The 13,388-nt window shown below is 43.7% G+C and overlaps 1 protein-coding gene and 1 non-coding gene across 2 annotated transcripts in view; one reads left to right on the forward strand and one right to left on the reverse strand.

The window, feature by feature from the left end:
* The window catches only part of NEK11 (NIMA related kinase 11), a 212,562-nt gene that overhangs the window by 183,931 nt on the left and 15,243 nt on the right, over nt 1-13,388 (forward strand). The window lies entirely within an intron of this gene.
* On the reverse strand, nt 10,907-11,011 carry LOC123830891. Its single transcript, XR_006787829.1, has one exon. It is a non-coding gene; the product is annotated as a U6 spliceosomal RNA (small nuclear RNA).

Raw genomic sequence — 13,388 nt, forward strand, 5'->3', positions numbered from 1 at the left:
AGGCCTCCACTCACTCTGATCATTTTAGATAATTTCTATTACTATATCTTTAATTTAACTAATCTTTTCTCCTGCAATGTCTAAGTTACTGTTAATTCCATCCATTATATGATGAGGAACCCCCCCAAAACTGGAATATATCTTCTGGGGGGCAGGCCCCTTATAGTACAGGCTTCCCCCGCTAGGTGGGGACCCATCTGTATCAGTGTACTAGCTGGCGTTGTTGTGAGAGGCTGTGTTTGGCTTCAGAGAATCTTTTTTGAAGACTCTTTCCATGTGTTTTCCCATTTCAGGTGGGTGATTTACAAGTGCACCTGCCCATGCTGTGCAGAGTGTGTGGCAGTTTCTGACCAAAAATGGCATGACCCCCATACCCCATCCTCCCTATTCATCTGATCTTACCCTGAGTGCCTTTTTGTTTGTTTCCCTGGATGAAAGAAGTCCTCAAGGGGAACTTTTTGCCACTGTGGAAGAGGTGAAACAAAAAACGTCAGAAGCACTAAAAGGCATCAACGAGTTTGAGCAGTGGAAAATAATGTCTCAGTAGGTGTATTGCATCAAATGGAGAGTACTTTGAAGGTGACTGAGGTTTAAACATGTAAGAAACAATACACAATTTTTTATAAATAAAGTCTGTTTTGGGGGATCCCCCTCATATTTTTCATCTCAGATATTATAGTTTTCATCTCTAGACATTTTATTTGAGTCTTTCTTATATCTCCCAAATCTCTGCTTAACATGTTTGATATTTCCGGTAGCTATTTGAACAAGGAGAATACAGTTATAATAATTTTAATGTCCTATCTGTGCCATTTCTGGGTTGGTTTCAGTTTATTTTTCTCCTTATTATATGTCATATTTTTCTACTTCTTGGTATGCCTGGTAACCTTTGATTGAATGTCAAGCACTGTGAAGTATACCTTCTTGGGTGCTGGATATTTTTTGCATTGCAATAAATAGTCTTGAGCTTTGTTTTAGGATTCAGTTAAGCTACTTGAGAACAGTTTGATACTTTAGGGTCTTACTTTTAGCTTTTCTTTGTGGGATCAGGGCAGCAATTAAACTATGGCTGATAATTGTCCACTATTGGGGTAAAACCCTTCTGTGTATTCTACCCCATGGCCAGTGAACTATCAGATTTAATAATAAATGTCAGTTGCAGGTGAGGAGAGGCACTATTCCTGGCCTTAGGTGAGCTTCAAGGACTGTTTTCTCTGACCCTTTTACATGGGTTTTCCTTCCCCTCAGTGATTTCCTCACAGTCATGCACTGACCTGTACTTAACTGAACCATTAGTATGTGCATGGGTATACAGAGGTTTATTTGTTTCAAAATTTTAAAAGCTGCTTTTGTTTTATTACATTTGTTTCTTAATTATGCAAAGTATTTCTATGGGTTCAAAGTTAAATCTATAAAAAGACATTTTCAAGAGGACCAACTTCTATCCTGATTCTTTACCCTATTCTCTCCCTTCCCCAGTAAGGAATTCTTTTTTTTAATTTCATGGCTCATCCTTTCATTTTTAAATATATTCAAATAAAAATCTGTATTCAAATAAGTACATCTTCTTTCTCACTTCTTAAGAAATTGGTAGCATATTATACAAACTTTTGTCAGCTTCACTTAGCAATGTATCCTAAAGATTACGTCATAGTAATATACAGCAATGTGCTTTCTGTCTTTTTTATGGCTTCCAAGTTCTCCTTTGTGTAGATGCACCATTGCTTTATTCAGCCTGTTCCCTGGATGGACAGAGAGGCTTTTCTAGTCGTTAGCTATTGTGAGTAGTGCTACAATGAGTAACATCCAGCTCTTCTGTGTTGTTGCCAGTTTCTCTTTGAAATAGATTTCTAGATGTGGGATTGCTTGATCAAAGGATAAATGTGTATATAAATGCATGTAAGTGTTTCCAAATGCCATTCTGCATTCCCATCAGCAATATATGAGTGCCTTTTCTCCAGTTTCCCCACAGAGTGCATGTCCAACTTCTGGATTTTATGTTTTATACTGTCTCTATCTATCTATCTATCTATCTATCTATCTATCTATCTATCTATCATCTACCTACCTACCTACCTTCCCACCTACCTATCTGTCTGAATGTCTGTCTGTCTCTTTATAAATGTAGCCTTACACTGCGGGGTCTATTTTACTTGCTTTTGGTATATATATATATTTTAATGTAGGAAACTATTTTCATCTCTCTCAGCAAACACACCTGAGGGTCAAGCACACAAAATGTCCCAAGGCCCAGACTTGCCGTGGAAGGGAAGAAGTCACTTTTGGCCTCAGGTTTCTGCTGAGATTTCCAGCCCAGTTTACCAGAAACATTGCTTATTGGGAGTCCAATGACATTGCTTGCGCAGCTTAATAAAAGTTCTACTTTTTTTTTTTTTTTTGCATTGAGCCAGTGATTTTTCTGTGGATTATCTGAATGGGGTGAAGGGACCTGTGGTGCTTTAAACATCTCACATGTAGGGAAATCGCCTTTCCTGGGCTGCTCACCTGGTGTCACCAGTTAGGTGATTGGTGTCTAGACACCGGACGCCAGCGTGGTGATGTACAGCACCATGCCCAGCAGGCACTGCCACTCCTGTAAGCCTTAACAGACAGTCTTTACTGAGGAAGACGAGGGTCAGGGTGGGTCTCGGAGCTGCCAGGTGCTCCGGTGTGCTCAGTGGGCTGCACTCACCGCTTACCTGCACGAACCTGCCTGACAGCACCTCAGAGGGCTGGACACCGGTTTGTGTACTTCTGTGTCATGAGACCCATTGTGGCCAGATGGCACTAGGTCTTGTGTCAGCTGCTGTGGCTATAGAGACTTCCTTGAATGCCGCAGGGCCGCGGAGAGTTTGCTGGCAATTTCATTGCTGACCTCTCATGTCAGCTGTTTGGAAAGGTCTGGCTAAGGTCAGAGCACAGAAGTCAACTGTGTAGAGCCTGTCGAAGGCACGAGGAGGTTCTCTAAGTAACAATGAGGTCAAATGTAGTCGTTGGTTCAGTCTCAGAGAGATGGCTCACAAGTTCCTGAATTTTTTTTTCCACTTTTAATCACAGGAAGACTTTGACCGAGGAAGGCCAAACTGAAGATGAGAAGCCCACAACCCTTATTGTCTTTCTCATTAACCTGGCAAATAGCTCATGGCGTACTAGCTAGTCACTTGTAAAAATGACTGTGGACCATTAAGCACTTGCTAAAAGTGTTTCCAAGATGGAGTAGCATGAGGCTTGCAGGGGTTTCAGCTCAGGTTCTGAACCGAACAAAATCCATAGCAATGTTGTGTGGAGGGAAGCTTGCCTTCCATGCACACCTCATCTGTTCTGGGCAGTGTGCTAACCTGACACCCCCCATCACATGCAGCACCCCTGTGTACCTGTGAGGTGGGCAAGACTCTCCATTTTATATGTAAACAGGTGCATTCCAGGAGGTTGAGAAACTTTCCCAGTGCTACACAGCTAGTAAGTGGCAAGGCTGTTTCAGTTCCAGGTCTGGCTGATTCTGAAACCAGTGCTGGTAACCACTGCCAAGGTGGGTGCTGACATTGGGAGCCGAGCGGCACGAAAGCCTGGGTCCCGTCTGGAGCTCTGAAAGAGACTTGTCATTACCACAAGCTTTCCACATGCCTGGCATCATGCTCTGGAACCTGCTTGTTCCCATTTTGTAGTCAGAAGTACATGCCAACCCACTTTTAAGCTCTGGCCTGTGTGGCTCAGTTGGTAGGGCATCGTCCCACAAACCAAAGGGTTGAAGGTTCGATTCCTGGTTAGGGCACATGCCTGGGTTGAGGGTTCAGTCCCCAGTTGGGACATGGGCAAGAGGCAACCAATTGTTGTTTCTTGCACATCGTAGTTTCTCTCCCTCTCCCTCCTTCCCCCTTCTCTAAAATCAATAAGCATGTCCTCTAGTGAGGATTACTAGAAAAAGTACCTGCCAACCCATGTTAGAGATGAAAAGTCTGTGATACAAAAAGGCTAACTAAATAAAGCACCAAGACCAAAGCCAGCATCCAGGCTCGGTCTGCTGCTAGCAAATGTTGTGCCCTTTTGCATGCTTTTCTGACTTGGGTATTTGATGTCCAAATTGCAACAGCATCTCATCCTCTGAGGCCAGGCTTCCCCTTTGTCAAATGTGTATATTTCATACAAATAATGTACTATTTCAGGATTCCAAGTGCTTTATGAATAAAGCTCATTCTGCCTGGCTGATTGAAACAACCCTTCAAGGGGAAATAGATGAAGTGATGGTTCTTTTCTCCTCCACTTTCTAAAACTCATTGAAAAGGTGTCAGTTATGCCTCCAACATTCCCCATGTTTTAAATAAAAGGTCAGTGTCAGGCAGCACTTCTGAAGGAACTGCTGATTGAAACCAGAATTTCAATTTCAAAACAACAAAGGCTTGCATGTAAGAAAGGCCCAGTGACCAGCAAATGAGTGCTTCTCACCCAAAAGGCAGTGGTTCTAAATTTAATTGTAATATTTGAGAGGTCCTCTAGAGAGCCAGATAGATTTTTACTCCACTGTCTCAAGTCCTGCAATCAATTATTCGTGCTTTTCTTGTGAGTCTGTTAGGTGTGAGGTAGAAGCATCATGAGGCACATAAGAAGGGAGACACCTTGCACCCTAGCTAGGGAGATGGGTGCCTGAAGTGTGATTCTCAAGGTGGGAGTGAATGCCAAGTGCCACCTGAGCGGAGCCAAAACCCAAAGTTTGGAGGAGGAGCCTATCTCTCCAAAGGGATGGGCAGGTCCACATACTGCTCAGATGATGCCTTCTTCATCACATAGACCCGCCATCCCGTTTTCCTGGCCCAGGAATGATTTAGCCCCTTTCTGTGAAGATGAGCCTCAGCCTCATAACTTTACACACATGTCAGCCAGTGGCTCCGCCCTTCCAGGTCCAGGGAACTTTGCCTCAGGTACTAGGTCCATGTCCTGTTGTAGTTGACAGCCCTTCCCAAGACATCTGCAAATGCCTGGGTATTGGGAATGTCTCATCCTCTGTCTGTTATCTCCATTCTGCACCATGTTGGTCTGGACTGAAAATCTAACCTCTTCATCCATTTTCCCTAATACTTCTACTCACCCAAATCATCTGTGAGTGCACTGGACATTTTTTTTTTAACATTTGGAGGCTGGTGATAAAGGCTTCATGTCACAAAGACCTAATGACTTCAAACTAATCATTATGCATCCCTATTTCTTTAAAAAATGCTCACTAGCCACCACTTGCAGGTAGACTCACTGCAAAGCAGGTTCTGAGATGATTTTCCTACAGAGAGTTTCCTACCAAGTGGGAGGGGGATCCGTAGAGCTAGGGGAGGGAAAGAAGCAGGACTGGGTGGAGGGAGAAGCTGGGCTGTGGTATCAGCATCCCAGCAAGGCCTCCCTGACTGCACAGGGTGCACCGAAGCTGGGATGGTCCTGCAAAGTTGTCCCAAGTGGGCTTATGGAGCTGACCTTCAGAGCCCTGCATCCCCAGACACTGGCTGCAGAATCTCAGGAAGGGGAGTGAGCCCTAGAGAGAGGGCCATTCCCCGAGAGGGCTGCTGGCTGAGGGCCATGTGCCTGGGGAATGAGACCTCAGTCCTGAAGGGGGGATCTTGGGGTGCAGCCCAAAGTCCAATGCACCCCCAGGCATCTTCTTCCCCAGAACCATCCTGGTTCCCTGGCATCTCTTGCTCCCTCTTAGGAACAAAATGAAATATTCCTTTGCTGGGCATCTTAGCCATTCTCCCCCTCCTTGGGCTCCTGCTCGCATCTGTGCCCTCAGGATCTCGCCTTTCTGAAAAACTTCCCTTGAGTTTTTCTAAACACTCTGTGTGTGTGCGTGTGTGTGTGTGTGTGTGTGTGTGTGTGTAGCAGCTGAGGTTTAACACATTTACGCCCTAATTTCATTTGTTCCACTTCAGTGGCAGTGGAGGTATCAGAGGTAAATTGCTGTAATGGACAGAAGGTGGATTTAAGAATCTGAACTATTGGGTTCGCAACAGGCTCTTCTTACTCTGTGGTCTTAGACAAGTCCCTGTGCCTCTCCAAGTCTAGTGTATTCACCTGGAAGAGAGAGGGATAATTCGTGTAAGCACTAAATAGTGCTCTATTTGGTACTAAGTGGGGACCCAGGCAACGCCAGATGCCTCCCTCCTCACATCTCTCTGTTGACCCTTTTGGTCGCCATCCTTCAGCCCCTGACTTGATGAGTTGATGTCCAAGTGGCCCTGAAAATGCTGCTTCTGTTAGTTGTTTTTCTACACAAATTTGAAATCCTGCTTTGAAGCAAATGATCCTAAGAGGCCTCTTTAGCTACTGTCAACTGCCAAACAGATGTCCAAGGTTGGGGAGTTGGGGGATTGAAGGGGGCACAAGTTCAAGTACTTCTTGGGCAATGTGTATGTTCATAGTGCCAAGGTTTCTTCAGTATTCCTAGTGTCTCCTGTTTATTCTTCCTTGTTCATTTTTTTTTAATTTTAGACCCATAAACAAAATGTTATATGTCTTTGATTTCCTTTTAAACCATGCCTGATTTTCAGTAAAACTGTACTTTTCCCAGCTGGGAGCAATAGGCATTATTTTGAAATAATTAAGCATATTTATGATAAAATTATAATAATGAACACAGCTGTTTCTATATTATTTTGAAATATCTACAATCTGTTCAGTGCTGAGAATGCCACGAGGTACTGCAGGTTCAGCAGGAAATCTTCTGTTTATTGCCCTATTTGTTGAGTTTTGACTGCAATAGTTTTTAATTTGTCAGATCAGAAGACGAAAGCCAGCATGCCACTCGACCTCTTCAGTTCTCAGCTGCGGTGTAAACAGTCACACCTGGGCTCCTGGCTCACGGGACCTCAGGAAGAGGTGGGCTCTCTCCGACAGTACAGTATGAAGATACTGGCAAAGAAACAATCTAAACAAATGCTATTTAAATTTCATAGTAAGGTGAGATAGAGTCGGAAGTTGCAGCTGTTTTTCTTAGACCCTGTTGTGATGACCCTCATGCAACCTGAGTATGGAAAGGAAACGGCCAGAGCATCCTGGGTGGAGCCAGGTTCAGAATAATAGGCAGAACCTTAGAGAGACTGGAAGAATCCGAGTCATTGTGGTGCAACTCCATTTGAGAGAGAGGGTGTTTTCTGCCGTCCTGTGCCGATGGAAGCTAAGCTGGTCTTTCCTCTGTGAGTGCACATGTCTGGGGTCCCTTTGGGTGTTCAGATTCCCTCTTCTTATGAAGACACCAGCCAGATTGGATTAGGACCCACATTACAAGCCTCATTTAATCATAATCACCTCTTTTAAGGTCCTATCTCCAAACAGAGTCACAATCAATATATGAATTGGAGGATGGAAGCAATTCAGCCCATAACAGATGTTTTCCTTATCTGAGATGCAAGTACTTTCTAATGGCTGGCTTTCCCCCCGGGTCCTGAGTGGCAGTTGCCAGTCCCTGGAAGGCACTTACATGTAACAAGACACTACCATAAAATGCTGCCCAAAGGACCTCTAATGTGGAACAAACATGACTGAGGGAGTGTTCTGAGCTGTGGTCAGCAAACTTACCTGCTTTGTGTCACCTGTGACAGATAGCAGGACAAGCCTGGCTCACTCTGTGCCTAGATCCAGGCTACACATGATGCACAATTCTCACCTGCCAGCAGCTCCTTGGTGCTGGCTAACTCTTTGTCAAAAGGATTTGAAAATCAAGTTATCAGTTGGTGCATATGAATAGCATATTTTGCTGATCAGGGATTGCCTCTAACACCTGAAAGAAGTTCATTTAATCCATTGTTACTTCAAGTGCAATATTAATGGAATAACAGAGAGAGAAAATGAAGATCAGAGAAAAAGTGAGGATGTCAATGTGTGAACATAATTGCTGTGGCTGAGTGTATAATTTGGTTTTGAACTTCCAGGAAGCCAAGACAGAACAGGGAAGAATGACACAATTGCTAATACTCATTATGAAGAATGTGGTTCTAGCTGGTGTGGTGCAGGGGATTGAGTGCCAGCCTGCAAACCAAAGGGTTGTTAGTTCAATTCCCAGTCAGGGCACATGCCTGGGCCGAAGGCCAGGTCCCCAGTTGGGGGTGCACAAGAGGCAACCACACATTGATGTTTCACTCCCTCTCTTTCTCCCTCCCTTCCCCTTTAACAATAAATAAATAAAACCTTTTAAAAGAGAATGTGAATATATTACCAGTTCCTCAAGGAAGACAGCTTCTCACATGACGTGTTGGTTTTTTTTTACATTTATTTATTTATTTATTTACTTATAAAGATTTTATTTATTTATTTTTAGAGAGGGAAGGGAGGGAGAGAGAGAGAGAGAGAAACATCAATGTGCGGTTGCTGGGGGTTATGGCCTGCAACCCAGGCATGTACCCTGGCTGGGAATCGAACCTACGGCACTTTGGTTTGCGTGACTTTTTTTATAGAGCATATTTATTGAAGTTGCATTCTCAGCAATGGTTTTGTAGGGAGTGCAGATGTGAATTTCCTATAGGTGGCTTCTTTGGTGATAAAAAGCTGTCCTATGATGAACTAAGCCACATAGTTTTCTCGGGGTCTAACTCTCTATTCAAAGGTAAGACTTGGGCGACCCAGAGAATTTACAACCTGTTGATTTTAATTAGAATTAAATGTTTGCTTCTTTTTTTTTTTAATTAAAAGCATGTGATGCTTGAAGAAGGGATAAGAGCAAAACCGAAGGCAGATTTTGACTTAAATTCTCTAAGGAATAGCCCTGACTGAGGTGGCTCAGTTGGTTACACATCATCCCACAAAGCAAAAAGTCACTGGTCCAGTTCTCCGTCAGGGCACATGCCTCGGTTGTGCGTTCAGTCCCTGATTGGAGTGCATTCGAGAAGCAGCCAACTGATGTTTGTCTCGGAGCAGACCCTGGTTATATGGCTCCTGCTTCTCCATGAAACTGGAGCAACTTCTTCCGCATCTTTGCTGGGAAAGGGTCTTGACATTCAGTGGGTCTGGCCAGGTGCCTAGCTCCTGTGTGCGTGTTTCTTTTAATTCATCAACACAAAGAATAAAGATTTGTATGTCTTTCGACGTGTGCATATGTAAAGATAACTCTCAAAAAGCTGTTTGTTTTCTTTCACACACCAGGCAGACAGTAGTGTGGTGGTTATAAACACATAGCTCAAACAGTCTAATTTTTTTAAAACGCAAAGAAACATTATGCTTCTCTGATTTTCTACTCAGCTAGAACTGTTTAATGCAAATGAAGGCATGAATTAAGCATAAAAACAACCTAATTGCTAATCATCGTATTTTAATAATCACTAATTAGAGCAAATTTTAAAGAGAATACAAGCACATCAAAAACTTTTCTCATGTATCCTTAACCTGTACCCATCACTCAGAAAGCAAACCCCGCACATCCCCCCAGGCTTTGGCGGAACGCACCGTTTTACTCACATGGAACCTATTTCCTAAATGCAAACGCCTTTCCTAGGTATGGACGCAGAGGGCACATTCAATGGCTCCATCGGGTGACAAAGTTTTGAAGACCTGTGCTGTGCTGAGTCTCGTCCTTTTGATTATGTTTTGAAAAGGAGAACGTGCCTTAACTAGTTAGCCTGAGGCTCCCAACGCGAGCTCTTGCTCCCACCCTGGTGTGTGTGTCTCCCGGCATCTTCGGTCCCTCTCTCCTTGGGCAGAACCAAGCGAGGGAAAACCTGGATGGCCCAACATCAAACACTGTCTGGCGTGGATCAGAGAGGTGAAAAGCGTTCCTGTCAGCTTAAGCTCATGAATTGTTTAAGTTAGCATTGCTATTTCCCTTCACTTAAAAGGACTGATGGCAAAGAAATCATCCCACAGAATTAGGTATAAAAATGCCCTGGTTCCTAAACATACATTAACAATCCAAATTTTGCTGGGATGTAACAGTATTCAAAAAGCGTTTCAGTGGAATGTGGGGAAGTTTAATTCCAGAGGAAGCTGCGATGCTATAAAGCCCAGACTGAAACCACTTTAATGCCAGGCCTTCAGGATATAGTTCCCGTTTTGTTCTTCTCGTCTCTATAGAAAATAATGAGGCGAGGCCTCGGTCACACCAGCTACAGGTTGTTGGCACCCTCGGGACTGAACCCACGGCAGGCAATCACCCAGGCAATCACCGCTTAAACCTAGGACAGTGTCAGCAACACCAGATATTTTGTAAATCAAGGAAATGTTGGGGGACTCTGTGTGACAGAAGTTATTACTAAGTTTTGGAGATGAAGCAAATAAACTATGATCTGATTTCAAGGTAAGGGCTCCTGAAAGAGTGGGAAAAATCAGCATAGGTCTGAATGTAGCATTTGGTCTGGATGCCGCTGTGGGCCAGGCTGACTCTGATGGGTGAAGCAGTGGTGACTGAGCCAGCTCATTGCTTCACCGCCCTGTAACATTTGCAGGAGGCGCTCTTGGCTCTTAGCAGTAATGCTCCCCGCCCTGCCCACGGGTTGGTAATGCCCCTGCCTGTTGTTGCTGGCCGTGGGCTTTGTCAGCTAAGTCCTGTTCCTCAGAGTGCGGTCCCAGACCAGAAGCATCAGCATCACCTGAAAACCCACTAGAAAGGCAGACAGACTCTCCAACCCGTCCCCAGACCTGCCTACTCAGAATCTGCATTTTTACTGAGTTTCCCAGGTGACTGTTGGGCCCATGAAGGTTAGGAACGCACATCCAAATTGTCCTCCCTGGTATGTCTGACTGCCCCACACTGTAGACTTCCAGGTACCCCCATTCCATTCTGCTTCTGACTTTTTCCCCATCTTTATTGAGCTATACTTGACATATAACATCATGTAGGTTTAAGATGTACAATGTGATGATTTGCACTGTGGGTATGCACTGTGAAATGATTACCACAGTAAGGTCAGTTACCACATCCATCACCTCACGTAGTTACCATAAAAGTATGGAACACGTTATGGATTTGCACATCATCCTAGTGCAGGGGCCATGCTAATCTTTCCTGTCTCCGCCCAGTTTAGTGTCTGTGCTGCCGAAGCCAGTGCTTTGCTTCCAGCTGGAGCCCATCCCCTGCTCTCGTCCAGTTCTCTAAATGCCTCAGGAATTCTTCACTAGCCATCACATTAATTTTCCCTCTGTCTCTTCTCCCATTGGACAAAGCAATAAGATATGAGGAAGGGAAGGAGGAAGAGGGGAAGAGAGCAGGAAGAAAAGGAAAAAGGAAGGAAACTAGAAAGGAAGAAAAAGTGGGAGGTAGGCAAGGATGGAGGGAGCCTGCATTATGGCCGTGCCTAGTATCGTCCGAATGCACACGACCACATCCCGTCTGTTGTCTCCGCTCTAAAATGAAGCGGTTTACTTTCACACAGTGTGGAAAGGGTGTTAAATTTGTATAATAATTTGGAGGACCATTTGGCAATGTCTATTCAAATTTTTTAAATGAGCAGTCTTAGATCCAGCAATTTTAGAATTTATCCCACAGAAATACCTGCATAAATGCACAAAAAAATGTATGTCAAAGCTAACTATTGTAGGACTCTTTTAGGAGCAAAAAGCTATACATAGCCTAGAGGTATCAATAATAAGAGTTGTTTTGAAAAATCAGCATATATCTGCAATGCAGTACTATCCCGGCATTAAAAAGAGTTGAGGAAGGTCTGTGTGTGCTCGTGCGGTGAGCTCTCGAGATTGTATAGCTAACGGAGAAAAGGAAGGTGCCCAACAATGGGCGTGAAGTGGTCCCATTTGTAGTGTGTGTGTGTACATGTGTGTTTATGAAACATAGTTAATAACTTACTATATTCCCATCCAGTAGAAGAATATTCCATAGTCATGACACACGGAAGTTTGGCAGCATGTTGAGTAATCTGGGACACTTTTGTAATGTGCTGCTCAGTTAAAAAAAAGCAGGACATGGTGCATTGGCTTTTCTCTCCCACTTCTGAGCATCTTCCAATGTCATCAAATTTTCCAAAAATATTAATTTCTCTATAACTTAACTCTTGGGTTCTTAGGTTGTTTAACATCGTTTCAACTCATATGTGATGCTGACATAAATGTTTTTTAACCTAATCTTATTTTCAAATTTTAGACCCTTTTCTAAGATAAGTATCTTATGATTACTGGCTCTTAGGATATGACCCTTGATATTTATTGGCAAATTGGTTTCCAAATCCACAAAGATTTCTCAGGCAGTGTCTTCAATTTCTGTTACTGTGAATGGTTATTAAAAGTCATAATTTATTCAACAAACTTTAAATTTGAGGTAAAACAGGCCTTAATGCCCACTGTGCACCAAGCTCCCTTAAAGGCACTAGGCACACCGTCACAAACGTGGTTCCTGTGTTGCTCCCTGAGGTGTGGTCCCAGACCTGCCACTCAGCCCCATAACTGCACCGTGACGGGCTCTCATGGAGCCATGCGTACCCCGGGACCAGGGGACACAGTGTGCCCGCAGTACGGTGGTGGGGACTGACCGAGAAAGGGACTGGATCCTCCTGCTTCACTTTGACTCTTCCTCCCCCACATTCTAGCTAAAGCGTGGTGTTGACTCGATCATGGGAAAATCTCTCCTTACTCCTTTCAGAGTTCAAGTATTGAGTGCACATGCCTGTAACAAGGAAGTGGACAGGAAACCCAGTTTGTGTGTCAAGGTCTCATGCCTTGCAATATTTACATATTTCACAGATTCAGAAGGCGATAAGCCTCCTTCAAAGTTACGTACATTCATCCTAAAGCCATAGCCAAACCTGACCTCCGAACCTCCCATTTCTCCCTGGCTGCTTAGAACAAATGTTTATCTGGCCTTCAAAGCACTTGCCCCAACTTCCGAAAAAAATCTCCAAGGAGAAGGAACAACCCAGCCTCCACAAATACCACTTTTCAATTCTCTTAATATTTTTCAGGTCAAAGAATTATAAACTAAAACATTCTAATTAGGTTGACTAAAAGAAATTGCCACTATTTTACTCTTTTTATCCTATAAAAATAGCAATTTGATATGGTTCATCTAAAACCTTCAACTGAATCCTCCCTATTTCTTTGCAAGCATATCCCAAAACTACCCATGTATTAGACCTAATCAAAACTGTACGTCATGCCAAATGATTTCTGCAGTATCTGTTCCAGGTACAAAGAAAAGAGAAAAATTATTAACACAGGTTTATGCTTAGTTGTCACGTCCTGGTTGTATCGTCAATAAGATAAAATCAGAACTGAGTATTCCCAGTTTGAAGGGAGAGAGGTTCCCTGTGAGACTCCTAGCTAACGCAGTTATAAGTCAAGAGCAAACGTGGCTGTGCCGACCCAGACCAAACACACTTCTTATCTCCGCCCAGACGAGGCTGGTGTCCTCCCCTAAAGACACTGACAATGTGCTGTGCATCCAAGGTTATTATCAGTACAAATCTGTGTACCGGAGA

Source organism: Phyllostomus hastatus, unplaced genomic scaffold (assembly GCF_019186645.2).
Source record: "Phyllostomus hastatus isolate PE091 unplaced genomic scaffold, TTU_PhHast_1.1 phas_scaffold_129, whole genome shotgun sequence".
In the NCBI taxonomy this organism is placed as follows: Eukaryota; Metazoa; Chordata; class Mammalia; order Chiroptera; family Phyllostomidae; genus Phyllostomus; species Phyllostomus hastatus.